Genomic DNA, 13,091 nt, shown 5'->3' on the forward strand with positions numbered 1-13,091 from the left:
TCAGTTAAGCTGAAGAATCACAAAATCCTTGAAACAAAAACACCATCCCACCTCAGTGCTGTCTGAGAGAATTCATCTGGGAACAGGACATTGTCTTTACACATTTACATTTTTCTCTTTACAAAGAGAAAAGGAGGACAAGGAAACCATTGTCATACAGAGGTGTTCATCAGCCTATGAGAAGTATACTCCCCTAAGAGGCAGACTAGGGTATAAACGTCCTGCTCTTGCTTTCTTAGCAATGTAACAACTTTCTGGGATGCTGCTGTTTTGTGACAGACGCAGTTCTACCACACAGTCCTGATACAAAAATATATTAGCAATGAAATTAGTAAGATAAAATCCCTACTCTAGAAGCCTGCTCTTTTGCTCTGTATCCACATGTAAAGGCCAGATTCCTTTATAAAGGGGAAAGGGTGCTGACATGAATTGAAAACACATGTATCAGGAAATGCATGTTTGAGATTAACTGAGCTTCCCCTCCTTGCTTTTCTCATCTGGGTTCCTGTGAACCCCACTTGCTCTTTGAAATACCGATTGCATCTCCCTAGCATCACGCTTCACCTCAGAGTGCTTAATTGAATGCTCATGAGGTGTCCATGGAAAAGAGCAAGGAAAAGGTGCGTTTCCTGCCCAGACTGGAATGCAGGCCTGCTACGCAGCTTGTTGTAAGCAGGAAACGGCCTGGGGACAGCTTCAGATCTCCCATTTCAGAGCCTTGCCCCCCAGTAGGCCTGCAGCAGACCTCCTCTTTTGGCCACTGTTGCTTTCTAACCCTTGGTGAACCTCCCTGCTGCGCCACTTGCCCCATGATTTTGCCTTCACAGACTGTTGGCCTCTTCCCACAACCCCCAAACATCCAGGAGTAGCTTTGTGCCCCATCTGGGCAGGAACATAACGTTTAGGCAATTATGTCTTTTAACATGAAACCAGACCTTTCTGCTCACAAACATAGATTAGAAACAGAAGATGTTTCTAACAGGAAGAAGAAAAAAAAAAAAAGGAAAAAAAAAAAAAAAGAGGCCTGTTTCTGTGAAGCTTCATGAAGCTGCCAACCCCCCCTCCGGCACGATCAGTGTCGTGGGATGGGGCACTGGCGCAGTGTTGCTGGGAGAGGCCTGGGCAAGTGGCACAGACCAACTGAGTATCAGCGCAGATAGCCGAATACCTCTTAGCACCGCACGTGCCAGGACAGAGGGTGTCCCAGGCCGAAGGGGGTGTTATTCCCAAGGCAGAGACACTCTGCTGGCCAGCTCACATCACACAGGTTCGAATGTGCCCAGGCCCAAAATTTTGCAACAAAAGTCAGGCTTGGGGTGATGGGAGGAATACAGTATTACAGACAGAGAGGAAAAAAAGCCAGTTTCTTACCACATAAAAAAGATGCAGGACTTGAAAACCTCCCCTTCGCTTCAGGCCCCGTGATGGGGAAATAAAGGTCAATTTGACATGGTGTCAAAAGGAAGCGTCCCACGAAACGCAGTGCGATGCACAGAGGGCGTAACAGACATTTCCGCGTGAAATTATCCTCATGACAGGAGGATCTGAAAGTAATCAAACCTGAGAAACCAAAGCAAACCGCAAAGGAAAGAGAGAGAAAAAAGTAGAAAACTATTCACTTCTAAAAATAAAGACACAGATCAAGCTGCAGTACGACCCGTGAGCAATAAGCTACCCGGCCGACAGCCGGCGTGCTGAAGATCACAGACGGGTCTGCCGCACGCCAAGACCGAGGCTGCTTTGCTCTAGGCCCAGCTCTGCTCCGAAACTCGCCCTCCTGCACCGGTTATCCTAACACGCTGCTCTCCTCCAGGAGATCAGCTGTGGGGCTCAGCGCCGCTCAGGTAAACCTCTACACAAATTGAAATGCTTCTTGTCCTTTAGAATGGAAAAATACCATGATATAGTCTAATACGGTTCCATAGTAACTTATTCCTGGTTGCATTGTAGGGGCTCCTGGGGGCCTCGGCCGGAGCGCAGCTCCATTGTTTGGGGCTCTGTATAAACACATCAGCAAGACAGGCCTCGCTCCAAGGGGTCGCTGAGCCGTGCCGGCTCTCCCAGGACTTACAGCTACAGCTCCAGCCTGGAATTTCTCTCTTCTCTTTGCTTGCTGATGTCAAACACGCTTTTTAAAAAAAAAAAAAAAAAAGATGCTGCATAATAAAAAAAAGTTATTTCAAGCATGCTATGGTATTGCAAAGAGGTATGTCTCTGCCGCTTTCAGCCTGTGAAATACTTGCATGCATACTTGCTTTCAAACTTTTGCATCCTATTGATGCATCTTCCAAGAGCAGAGTTTGTATCAACTGCTAGCTGCTTATAAATTTGGAAGAGGGCCATTAGAGCATAAAGATATTAAATACTCTTTAAAGAGAACAGATAAGGGACTCGCAAATTCAAAAGTCATTGCCCTTGACAATGTTGCAGTGCAGACTGGTTTGCAGGAATAGTTCATTCTCAGAGTGAGAGCACAGGACTCCAGGAGCTGGGGCTTAACCCCCCAAAAGCAGCTTGCAGCACTGTAACCCTCCCTCACAACAGACCCTGGGGCAAGAGCTGCTAGTTCCCATTTCTCCTTTTACATGAGAAAAGACTCATTTTAAAAAGAGGATCAGAAAGATCATTTCTGAATATTTCCATCCCTAACACAGCTCACAAAAATCTACCTTCCTCCCCCCGACTTCTGCAAACGCCAGACACGCACAGAAACTGTGCCGAAGCAGAGGAAACCGCCAAGCTCACTGGGTGCCCCGGTTCATTAGAAGTGACAAGTTCAGCACAGCACGAGGACCTTGACATTTAAGGTATGTCACTCCCTATTTTCTGGGCAAGCTGACAGAAGCTGGGCCAGCTGACTGTTATTCTGCCCTTGGGGGCCACTTCGGATGCAGGCTTGCTGAATTTCTACATGCTTCCAGCAGCCAAGAGCCTACACAGCCCATGCTAGCTGCACATAGCAACGGTCAGTGAAGGAGCCAAGCCCGTTAGCAAGTACTTTAGTAATTAACAGAGCCCAGAAGCAGAGCCTTTTCCCTCCCACGGCCTTCTGCAGAGCAGCCCCACGGGCTTCCCGAGTTACTTTGGCTCCAGCAGGTTTCCCCGCGCAGCGCCTGGGCTGGGGGAAGATGGATGTCATCTGCTGCACGCGCCCTCCATCTCAACAGGAAAAGCAATCTCAGGAAATGAAAAAAAATCGAGGAGACAGACACCTGCGGAGGCAGCTGAACTATTCGGGTGTTTTTAAGGGTTCAGAAGGTGCAGGCTCTAGGAGGCTAATCGCAGTCCTTGCTGTTGCTTCTAATGTAAAGGCAACAAGTCATGCATGAGGGATATCTTTATAAAGACAGAGAGGTGAGATTTATATATCTTCCAAGCTCAGGCCAAAATTATCAGACCTGAGGCTTAAAGTTTACAACATAAGCCCATATTCAGTTTTCTCAATAGCATAAGGTTTTTGACAGGCCAGTCCCATGGCACCTCTTAGGTTCATGCTGGAGAGATCACCCATTTTGCTATTTCATAGCCATTAGTATGAGACCTAGAGTTTAAATTTGATCCTGCCTTTTGCAGATTTTTGCCTTAGTCTTCTTAACAGGGAGATGACAGCTACGTTTCTGTTTCCCTTTTCCAGACTGTTCCCCCAAACTACTAAATGAATCAATATACATCTTCTGAGATCATCTGACCCTAAATTCCGAGTACAATAAATTAAAAGCAACAGGTTGATCATTCTAGTTTGATGTACTTTAGAGAAGCCATTATTTTTTATTATTGCTTGTTTCTATCTGTTAACCAAATGGATAAAACAAAACAAGAATACTTATTAACTCAAAGCCTAGCATTACCAAATACTATCCCTCACAAAAGTCCTACAGGAAAGTAAGTAGAGTCCAAGGTAATAGTCGAGGATGCAGAAGGTAAAGCAAGGAGGTTAAATGACCTGCAGTTTGCACCACTCAATGTTTTCCCTAATACAGATTCTGCTGTCTGCGGCAGCTTTTACAACAGATAAATACAGTGGTACTATAGCAATGAGGAAAAAAATAAGGAAAAACAAATGTTGAACTTATATCCTCAATCTGTCGGGTAAAAATCAACCCCGACATTACGCTTTGTTGTGATACCGTGACGTTTCGAGGGAACAGGTGGAGCAGCGTTCGTGCCGTGCATCCTTAAGCGTTTCAAGGCAGCTCAGCAGCCCAGCTTCGCTCTGCCAACGCGTCGGCATCGCCCGCCCCGCGTTCCTCCGACTCCTTAGCCCATGTACTCACATCCTCATGGAGGAGGACCCGATTTAGCCGCCCGCCCTGCCACCCCCTTGAGCAGGGCAGCGCAACGCTTTCGAACAGCGGTCCCGCGGGATCAGTGCCTCCCTGTCTGAGTTTCCCCCTGCCGCGCGACGGCCCCAGCCTTGGCCAGCTGCTGCGGAAGAGGCTCCAACAAAACATTTTTGCTGCTAACTGCAACCATGCCTGCCCCGTAGCTGGTGGCACAAGGAAGTGGGATTACGTGGGAGCGCTGTTTCCAAGCGGAGCCTGCTTTTTTCAAACCTACCGGGCCAGAGCCGTCCCTGCTTTTCCTCACTGACCTGCAGTTAATTCAGTAACTTTGGTAACGTTGCCTGAAATGAAGTTGCAGCGCAGCTGAGCGCAAGATACAATAAAATGAAGCAAGCTCATTTTATTTACGAGCAAAGCAAAGGCTCTGATGTCAAAGGGAGGGAAAGTTTCTGAGCGGGGAAACGCCAGCTCTCAGCGTTTCTTTGTTTTAGGGCCCCGGCAGAGCCCTGCCACCTCGCCTGCCGCGCTAGTCACTCAGCGCGGCCGCCTGGGTCACGTCCGTCCTGCTCCTCGCCTGCCGTCACCGAGCCGGGACAGATGAGGATGACAACGGCCAGACCTTTCCCGGGCAGCTCTCCCGCCACGTCGCCCCTGTTTTGAAAGCTGAATGGTGACGATGGGCTGTGTACACAGGGTGCCTTCTGGCAAAGCAAACATCCTGCCCTGTCACTTCCACTCGACGCTGCAGTTTGCAAAGCCTTTCTGGAGGCACAGAGCAAACAGCGCGATTCGGGTGGTTAGAGCAAACACGCGGCGAGGAAAGAGAAGGATGTTATTCCAGGGACAATTGGCTGCCAGTCCAACAGTGCTTATATTAACCCCCAAAGCTTTTCAGGGAAAACTGCTCATGATGCACTCTGTATACCTACTAATTTTACCTCCACAGGCACTCAGGTTAAAAAAAAAAAAAAAAATACCCTCATACATTTGCTCTAGTTCAGCTTCACTGTCTCAGTCCTAGATGTTCCCTGCTAGGACTGCTATAGCACATCCCATAGCTCCGCTATTGCACAATGCTGACATAGGCTAACGTCCATCCGGGGCTTTGCAGCACAGCACAAGGAACGCTCTTACCTGAGCGGGCATCCCTGGAGCACTCCTGCTCTGGTTTTCCATCAAAACTGCTCTGCTGATGTCAGACCCAGTTGCTCCTAGCTAGAAAAGGCAGCACAAGAAAGAAAAGAGCACACACAGCTTTACCAAAGCAAATGGCTTATTGAGAAGGAATGAAGAAAATATATATTGCACTTACATTAGTTAGCACTTAAGAAGAAAAGATGTATGAGCAATGTCAGCGTCTATGCTTTGAAGCCTATAGTGATCATCAGGTACCAGCAAAAGCCTTCTTCCCTAGCAGCTTGTTATTTCATATCTGAGCAGAGTAAATAGTGAGCAAGTGATTCACTTTGAGGAAATCATCTCCTATGGAAACCTCCAACATAGGCCACAGCTGAGGAGAAGTAATTTGCCGAGGCAGGTGGGTGTTATTCCTCTTCCTTACACATAGCAAGAGCATTCATGAGACCTGCCTTCCCTCAAAAATAAAACCCCAGGTGTTAATGAATTTTGTCTTTTCTTTCTTTCTTGATAATATACAAAAGGGACTTTAGAAACCCTTTTGCTATACTAGATCCTCTGGCACTTTCATGCAGGTGGTGTGCTGTCACTGCTGTTCAGCTACACTAAGGGCTTCAAAGGGCGTTGATGGAGCATGTCATCTGAGGAGGGGACCACATGTTCAGCCATTGCAAATATGTCAACCCTGAGTAAAGCAAAGGACTTAAGTCAAATAAAGACTTTGAAAATGCTTCACCAACAACCTGAGGTCTCTGCCTTACCGTCCCCACAGGCAACCAGAAAATTAAATAGAGATATTAATTTTTATCTTTGAGATCCGGTTCATTTCTTCACTTCCCCCGCGCCTTCTCCCTTTTCCATCCCTTCTCTCTCTCACACGTTCTTTGGCTCAGCTCTTCTTTTCCTCTTTTTTGCCAACCATAGTTTTAGCTGTGGGAAAGCAAGGAATTATATAGTGAATGTTACTTTTAATCTTGGGGGTGTAAAATTCACGATTCCCTTTACCTTACACATTAATGAGCTCTCCCCTCCAGTGGTGACAGCTTCATGTTCCTTGAGGATCAGCGCTGCAGAAAGAGGCAGTTATTCCCAGGAGATTCATTTCAGGAATATCCAGGCCGAGTTGCCTGAAGGCTCTGGGAAATTGTGGTCTCGAGTGAAATCCAGGTTTGCAGGCAGAGCAAATCTTATCAGCTGACGATGGAGGTGCCAGCTGCATTTGGAAAAGTGGTGTACGAAGCCATTCATGCCTAACTGAAGTACTTTATTTTGAAATACAAGCATTCATATGAAGATGAACTGCTGTAATCCAGCCTGGAGGTCCCACAAAGACCCGATTATTGTGTTTCGAAGCCGTGTCTTTTGAGCTTCCAGGAAAAGCCAAAGGTTTAAACATCATCCCCAGCTTTGGACTAAGATGAAGAACAGGGGACAGATACCCCTGAGAAGGCCTCAGCGTGCACTGCCCTCGGTAGTGCGTCAGCCAGAGCAGTGTAACCCCCATCCTAGGCAGGAAAGAAAACCCACAATTTGGTGGCTTGGGTGATGGGGAAAAGCGTTATTTCTCTGCTGTTATCACTGAATAAAGACAAGTATGTAAAATGAAATATAGCTTCACTATTTCCTGCCAGCATGTGGATCTTTTGCTAGCTTTTCCTTGCTCTCTCCATGGTATGATTAATAGACATAATAAAAGCTCAGGATTTTCCATCATTGCCTGTCTTGGAAAACTAGCCGCTTCATCCCGGACTATAAAGAAGACTGAAACTAATGCATTTAAAAGAGGAATTATCAGACTTCCTTTCATGGTGGGTTACCAGCTTTAGTATTTCTCTTCTGCACTCCAGGGAACTTGAAAGTAGTTATTTACAAAGCCTTTCACATTTTGCTTTGTTGGCTCAAATTCAGACCACAAGATATTATTATTAGAGTTGTGTCGTTTCAGATAACACCATGTACAAGAGGTAGACAGAAGCCATTGCCAAACAGAATTGCTGAGTTACTGTGTGGTAGGTCTTTCGACCTGCTCCAGCATTATGGAGGTAGCGGAGGCCGGGGACCCTCCACCTGACTCCCCACTGGCCAGCTGGATCACTTTTTGCAGGATAAGATATTGGGCTGAATCCTTTTCTGATTAGTCTGGTCTCAGATTCATTGACTTTGCTAGTTCATCCCGCGGTTGTTGTCTGCCCACCAGGCTTGAAGGAAAAATTTGCTTTCAGTTCCCTGGAGGGAGCTTCAAGAGACCATGACTATGGATGTTAGAGCGTGGTCATGCCAGTCTGTGGCATTAGGTGCCTGCACAGGTGCAAGTGTGCTCTGAAGCTGTTGGAGGGACTCTAAATAAAGTACCACCATGTACAGCATATAGTTTGGCAGTGACTTTGGAATCATTATTCCTGCACTGGGCTGTTTTCACCCCTTCTCCTTAATTCCACACTCTTTCTATCAGGGCCACTGAGGGAAAACAAAATGTATCTGAGCACCAAAGAAACACATGATAAGAAAATCTCATTTAAAAAAATCACCTATACTGTTTGCCAGACTCCACAACATCACCACAGCATAAAATAATCCTTCCTCTTCCCCAGTCTGAGTACTTAAATGTCCCTTTGTTTCCCAGGGACATTTAGTCCTGTCCACCAGCTTGAAAAACTGTATAAAATAGGGCTGGAGGGGGGCTTCAAGAGTTTGCCCAGTATATCTCCAAACCTCAAAACCTGTCATTACACCTACATCATTTTAGAGAAAGGATTACCTAAGCAGATCTTGAAATCCTCAAGCGATGACAGTTTCACAGCTGCCCTAGCCGATCTGTCGCAACACTTTGTTACCCCTACCACTACAGAGTATGTTTCCTAATGTCACAGCTGGGACTTTCAAGTGTTATATCAAGAAATAAATAAATAGGATATTTATTTCTAAGTAGAACATACATTTTTGTCCATCTTGTATGGAAATGAATACCAAGCATGCACTGAAGAGAAAATAAATCCTTACTTGTATCACTAGCTGTCTTATAAGTATAGCCCCTTGTAGGGCACCATCTCTAGAGAAAATAGCAGATTAATGTGGTTTAGCTATGCTTTCAAACTGTATTTGAAGCAGTTGAAGCTGTCAGTTATTCAGTGCTTCAACAGGCAAATTCTTCATGAGAAATTAGGGTTTTGATGTATCGTGACCTAAAGCATTTTTCAATCATCTCATCTCTGTCAATATATATGCAGTGAGAGGACTGCTTTCCAGGGAAGCCATTGGATCACTTTGCATTCTAGGAAATGCGGGCATTTCTAAAGGTAAGGCATATCTAAAGTTTTGGCCACAAGCATCAAAGTTGAAACGTCGGTTTTCCTTGCGACTCTAAAAAGATGGATTTAATTACGAGGGTAGAAACACGGGCATTAACGTTCAGAATTATAAAAGGCAAGCAATAGCCGAGTGAACTGTGACATCATGGCATGAAAGGTCATGTAAAATTATAGTGCTGCCAAGCCTACAGTGCCCTTGGGATTCGTTCACCAGATGTGGAAACCAGACAGCAATGGAAGAAGATTGTTGCCATCTGAGGAGTTGAGACACTATTGTTCACTTCAACTCTGCATGCTGCCGGAAGAACAAAAGAGCAAGGAGAGCAGCCCGGGGCATTACATTAAGCAAGAAGGGGTGGCAAACCGGATTTTGCAGTCACCATTCTTCTTGTGCATTGCAGGAAAACGCTAAAGATGAAGAGTTGCAGCTACTCAAGGTGTGAAAAAGTCTCTTCACAGGCCCCTTCTGTGACTGTGTTAATACAAATATTTGAAAAGGGGAAAAAGCCTCGCTGAAATAACTTATTTTTCAATTCATGTGTTGTGTTACAGGGAGTTTCCTATGTTAGCTTAAGCAATACATAATTAAACATATAATTTAAAAAGAATCTAGACTATGACTTCATTAAAAAAAAACAAAAACAACTTTCTTTTGGTTTGTTCTTACCCCATAATTTTTTCTGCCTACTCTTTGCTGCAAGAAGAACACAGAGTGATGTCTTGAGTTACCCGGTGGGGAGACTCTTCTCCCATTTAGTTTTCAAGAGGCAACTGCAACAACAGGTAACTTTGGCCAGATAATAGCTAGTCTAAGCTAGTCATATAGACTCCCTGTACAGTCAGAAAAGAGTTTCATCCACCCTTAGGAGATGAATTATTCCATCCTAACAAAAGTGATACGGATTGCCCTCTGGAGGTACATATCTTTCCCATTGCCTCTATAGAAAATACTACCAGCTGAAGAAATTAACTCATTCAAAATGGACATGTAACCTCTGAATGATGAGATGTAGCACACTAACAGACGATAAGACTGAAAACTGGAAATTTCTCAAAGTTACTGAAGTAAAAATGACAGCTTCATGTTTTTTAGATTTTTTTTCTGATTTTTTTGGTAAACAAATACAAAAGACATGATTAAATTTAGTATCTGCTAAAAAAGTCCAAGTTTTGACAGAATTAACTTAAATAAATTTTTTCAAGTGGTCATTTTGTCCCACAGAAACATAAAGGGCAGGAGAACAAATTGTGAAAATGAAAAAACTGTTGCTTTCAATTTGAAGTAAAATGGAAAAGAAATGCTTCAAAACTAAAATGAATCAAAATGTTTCATCTGCATCATAAGAAGACTTAGACTAATAAAAGTGGCGTTTTAATTGGAAAAAAATCAATCGTTGCTTGTTACTGGCACAGAAAAACATCCTTTGGTCTGAGTCCTCTGGAAAGAGAAAGACCATGCCATTTTTCCATTCCCACATTTGACTTAAAATCACTCCTCAATAGCTTAGCCACTCTTTTCTATTTTACAAGCAGAAGCTCTCTTCCTTTTCTGTGGTTTTACAGAAATCACATCTGAGACAACGAAATCCAGGAGTGGGGGGGGGGGGGTGCATGCGTGCGTGCAGAAGTGCAGTGGGCACGGAGAGCTCAGCCTTGTGGGCTGAAAACAGCTGAGCTTTTTGTCCTTGTTACATGCCATGTGCAGAAAGATTACTGCCATAAGATAGTCACTGGCAGATCTGGATTTTGTATACATGCATTTTCTAAAATAATTAAAAAAAACCTGCCTTCCTCGCTGTTGAAATTCGTACTCAGTAATTGCACTGATTTGCACAAAGAACTTAGGTAATTCTTTACTTTTGCTGTGACTGTATTTCATCAGATTTCTCTGTAAATTAAGTGCTTTTCACAGTTACACAATCCTAAAGAGTAAATTGGCTCAACGTGCTGTATATGGAATATTCTTTCCCCGCTGCCAGGCACCAGATGTTGCTGCTTGTTGGAAAGACCTAAAAGGATAATTTATTGTTTCAACTAATATTACAGTTTGTCACATACTTAACGTACATTCACATGGATAACTTGCAGCCCTTTACAATATCATTCCTTTGAGATAAGTGGTCATGTAACCTGTTGCAGCTGCGAGACTCTTCCTGGTGGAGGCAGCTGCAGGTGGAGAAGCATCACCGGCAGAGGGGTGGTGAAGGCGGGGGCAAAGGAGAATTGGAAACAGGGGAAATGGTGGATTTGCGGAGGCCAAAAGACCAGGAGATGAGGGTGTTTGCTTTTAACATGCAGGTTATAGCCATGTAAACACAGCAGTTAGTCTGGTGACACAACGGGAAGATATCTGCGTTCAGAAACTTAATTCTCCGTTTTGGTCTTCGTCAGCTTCCCTCAACTCCTTTCTCTGTTGTATAATCATTAAGCCTATTTCTCAGGATTTTCCAGTCAATCCTGAATACGTTTCAATTTATTTGTAAAACAAAACAAGCACTTGTTAATATAGTCCGATAATTACCTCTTCACATTAAGAGCTCTTTCATCCCATATTATACCCAATACAGCTGTCACTATCTCCCTTTGAAATAGCACGTTCATTATATTGCTGTAGTCTGACACCATGACTTAAATATCAAGATTGCCGATACTTCAAATTGTAATTTAGAAGTGGCCTTTAAATTTTGCCAAGGTTTACCTTTTTGAGATTTTTTCTTTTTTATAGTATGTATCTGCTCAGGCTAAACTCTTCTGAAAAATGTCTACCATTTTGGAGAATAAGATTAGGAGGGGGGGGGCGATTTCTCCCACATTTTGCCTCTACTAACAAGAACCTTTTCTGATGAGTTTTCAGTGGCCTCCTGTTTGAGGCAAGCACATGACATCTTTCTGGGAAGTGCCCTTTACATTCCTCCATGGGGAAAAATAAAAAGCAGTTTGCATATGGTCAGTAAAGATCGTCAAGGGTTTCACAATTTATCGATAGTACCCCAGCCTTGGGAGGAGCAGGGATTTTTTTGGCTATTGTAGGCTAGCAGGATGATGGGCATGAGTCTGAGTTATGTAATGAAGCAGACTAGACCATAGCAACCTCGAAGGTAGGAAAGCAACGAGGAGCGCATGAAGAGGAAAGATTGTATAATTATACAGATACTTTGAAGACCTACATTCTGTTTCTGCCTCTACCAACAGATCTGTAGGAGCCAAAGTCATGCAAATCAAACTTATCTTATGTGGTCACCGATTAATTGTGATCCTTATTTGCTGAGTACCTAACCGAAGATATTTCTGAATTTTAGATGTGGTAAAATTCTCAGCCAATATTAAACTCTCTAGAAGATGCACTTCGAATATACAAATTTATATTGCATACAAATTACATTTTTCCCTGAAAAATCAGGTCCCTAGTGTTCCTGACTGGGCACCCAAAATACAAGGGTTACCTGTAACTTGCATTAATTTGTCCATGCCTTGCTCTTACACCTGTAAAAAAGCTAAGGCAGAAACAAAACAATCAGGTTTTACAAACGGCAGTGCCGCCTGCTTAAAAGAAGCGAGCTGCGGAACAACTTCACACCCTGCGCTGAAGGAGTGCCGATGGGCAGTAAACACAGCAGGGATGTAGGCGCTCTACGAGGGAGGCCAGAGAGGTTCTTCGCTGCTGCTCCCCGCGACGGCAGCCTCCGACCGCGCGCTGGCAGGCTCCCAAGGAAAACAGTAGCACCCAGTGATATATTTATTGACTCTATCATAGTACACATGCACAAATATCCAAATCAGGTTTAGTACCCTTAAGTCTAAGGGTTTGATTAGTCTAATTAGGGGAAATTAGCCTAATTTCCTAATTTACATGGTCTGGATTTTGTAACCTTAATAACCGTCTTGTAACTTGATTTTGGGCATGTATTTAGCATCTATGTAGAGAAAAGCCACACATACAAGCACTAATTTAGGTTAAAACTAGTGACCTTACATATACCTAGTCTAGCCATAGTAGACGAAAACAGAAGGGTATTAAAATACATTGTTCTGTAACAGGAGAGTTCATTTTCATAACTAATTGTCCTTCCGAAATTTTGCTTTCAAATTCACAGTTCACAGGAACTCAATGAAAAACTCCCCAAATCTCTCCAGAATTTCAGCATATTTCTTGCCAAACCATTATATAGCCCAGCCTGATCTTTTTTACTTAAGGAGCTCGTAGGTACAAAAAAACCCTTTCAGCTATCACCAGCTGAGATGTCAGATTTGTTTTGGGATACTGATCTAGGTGTGTTTTTGTGTTGCCTTGGAGAAAGTTACATTTACCTTTCTGAAACTGCTAACTGGGAAAATAATACAGTGAATTGGCAGGAAAAATATT

At 43.8% G+C, this 13,091-nt stretch overlaps 1 long non-coding RNA gene across 1 annotated transcript; it reads left to right on the plus strand.

The window, feature by feature from the left end:
- Positions 1 to 1,637: 1,637 nt before the first annotated feature.
- LOC138066181 (uncharacterized) lies at positions 1,638 to 6,234 on the plus strand. Its single transcript, XR_011139422.1, has 3 exons — positions 1,638 to 1,844; positions 2,655 to 2,807; positions 4,775 to 6,234. It is a non-coding gene; the product is annotated as an uncharacterized lncRNA (long non-coding RNA).
- The last annotated feature ends 6,857 nt before the right edge of the window (positions 6,235 to 13,091 follow it).

This window comes from Struthio camelus, chromosome 2 (genome assembly GCF_040807025.1).
Source record: "Struthio camelus isolate bStrCam1 chromosome 2, bStrCam1.hap1, whole genome shotgun sequence".
Lineage (NCBI taxonomy): Eukaryota > Metazoa > Chordata > Aves > Struthioniformes > Struthionidae > Struthio > Struthio camelus.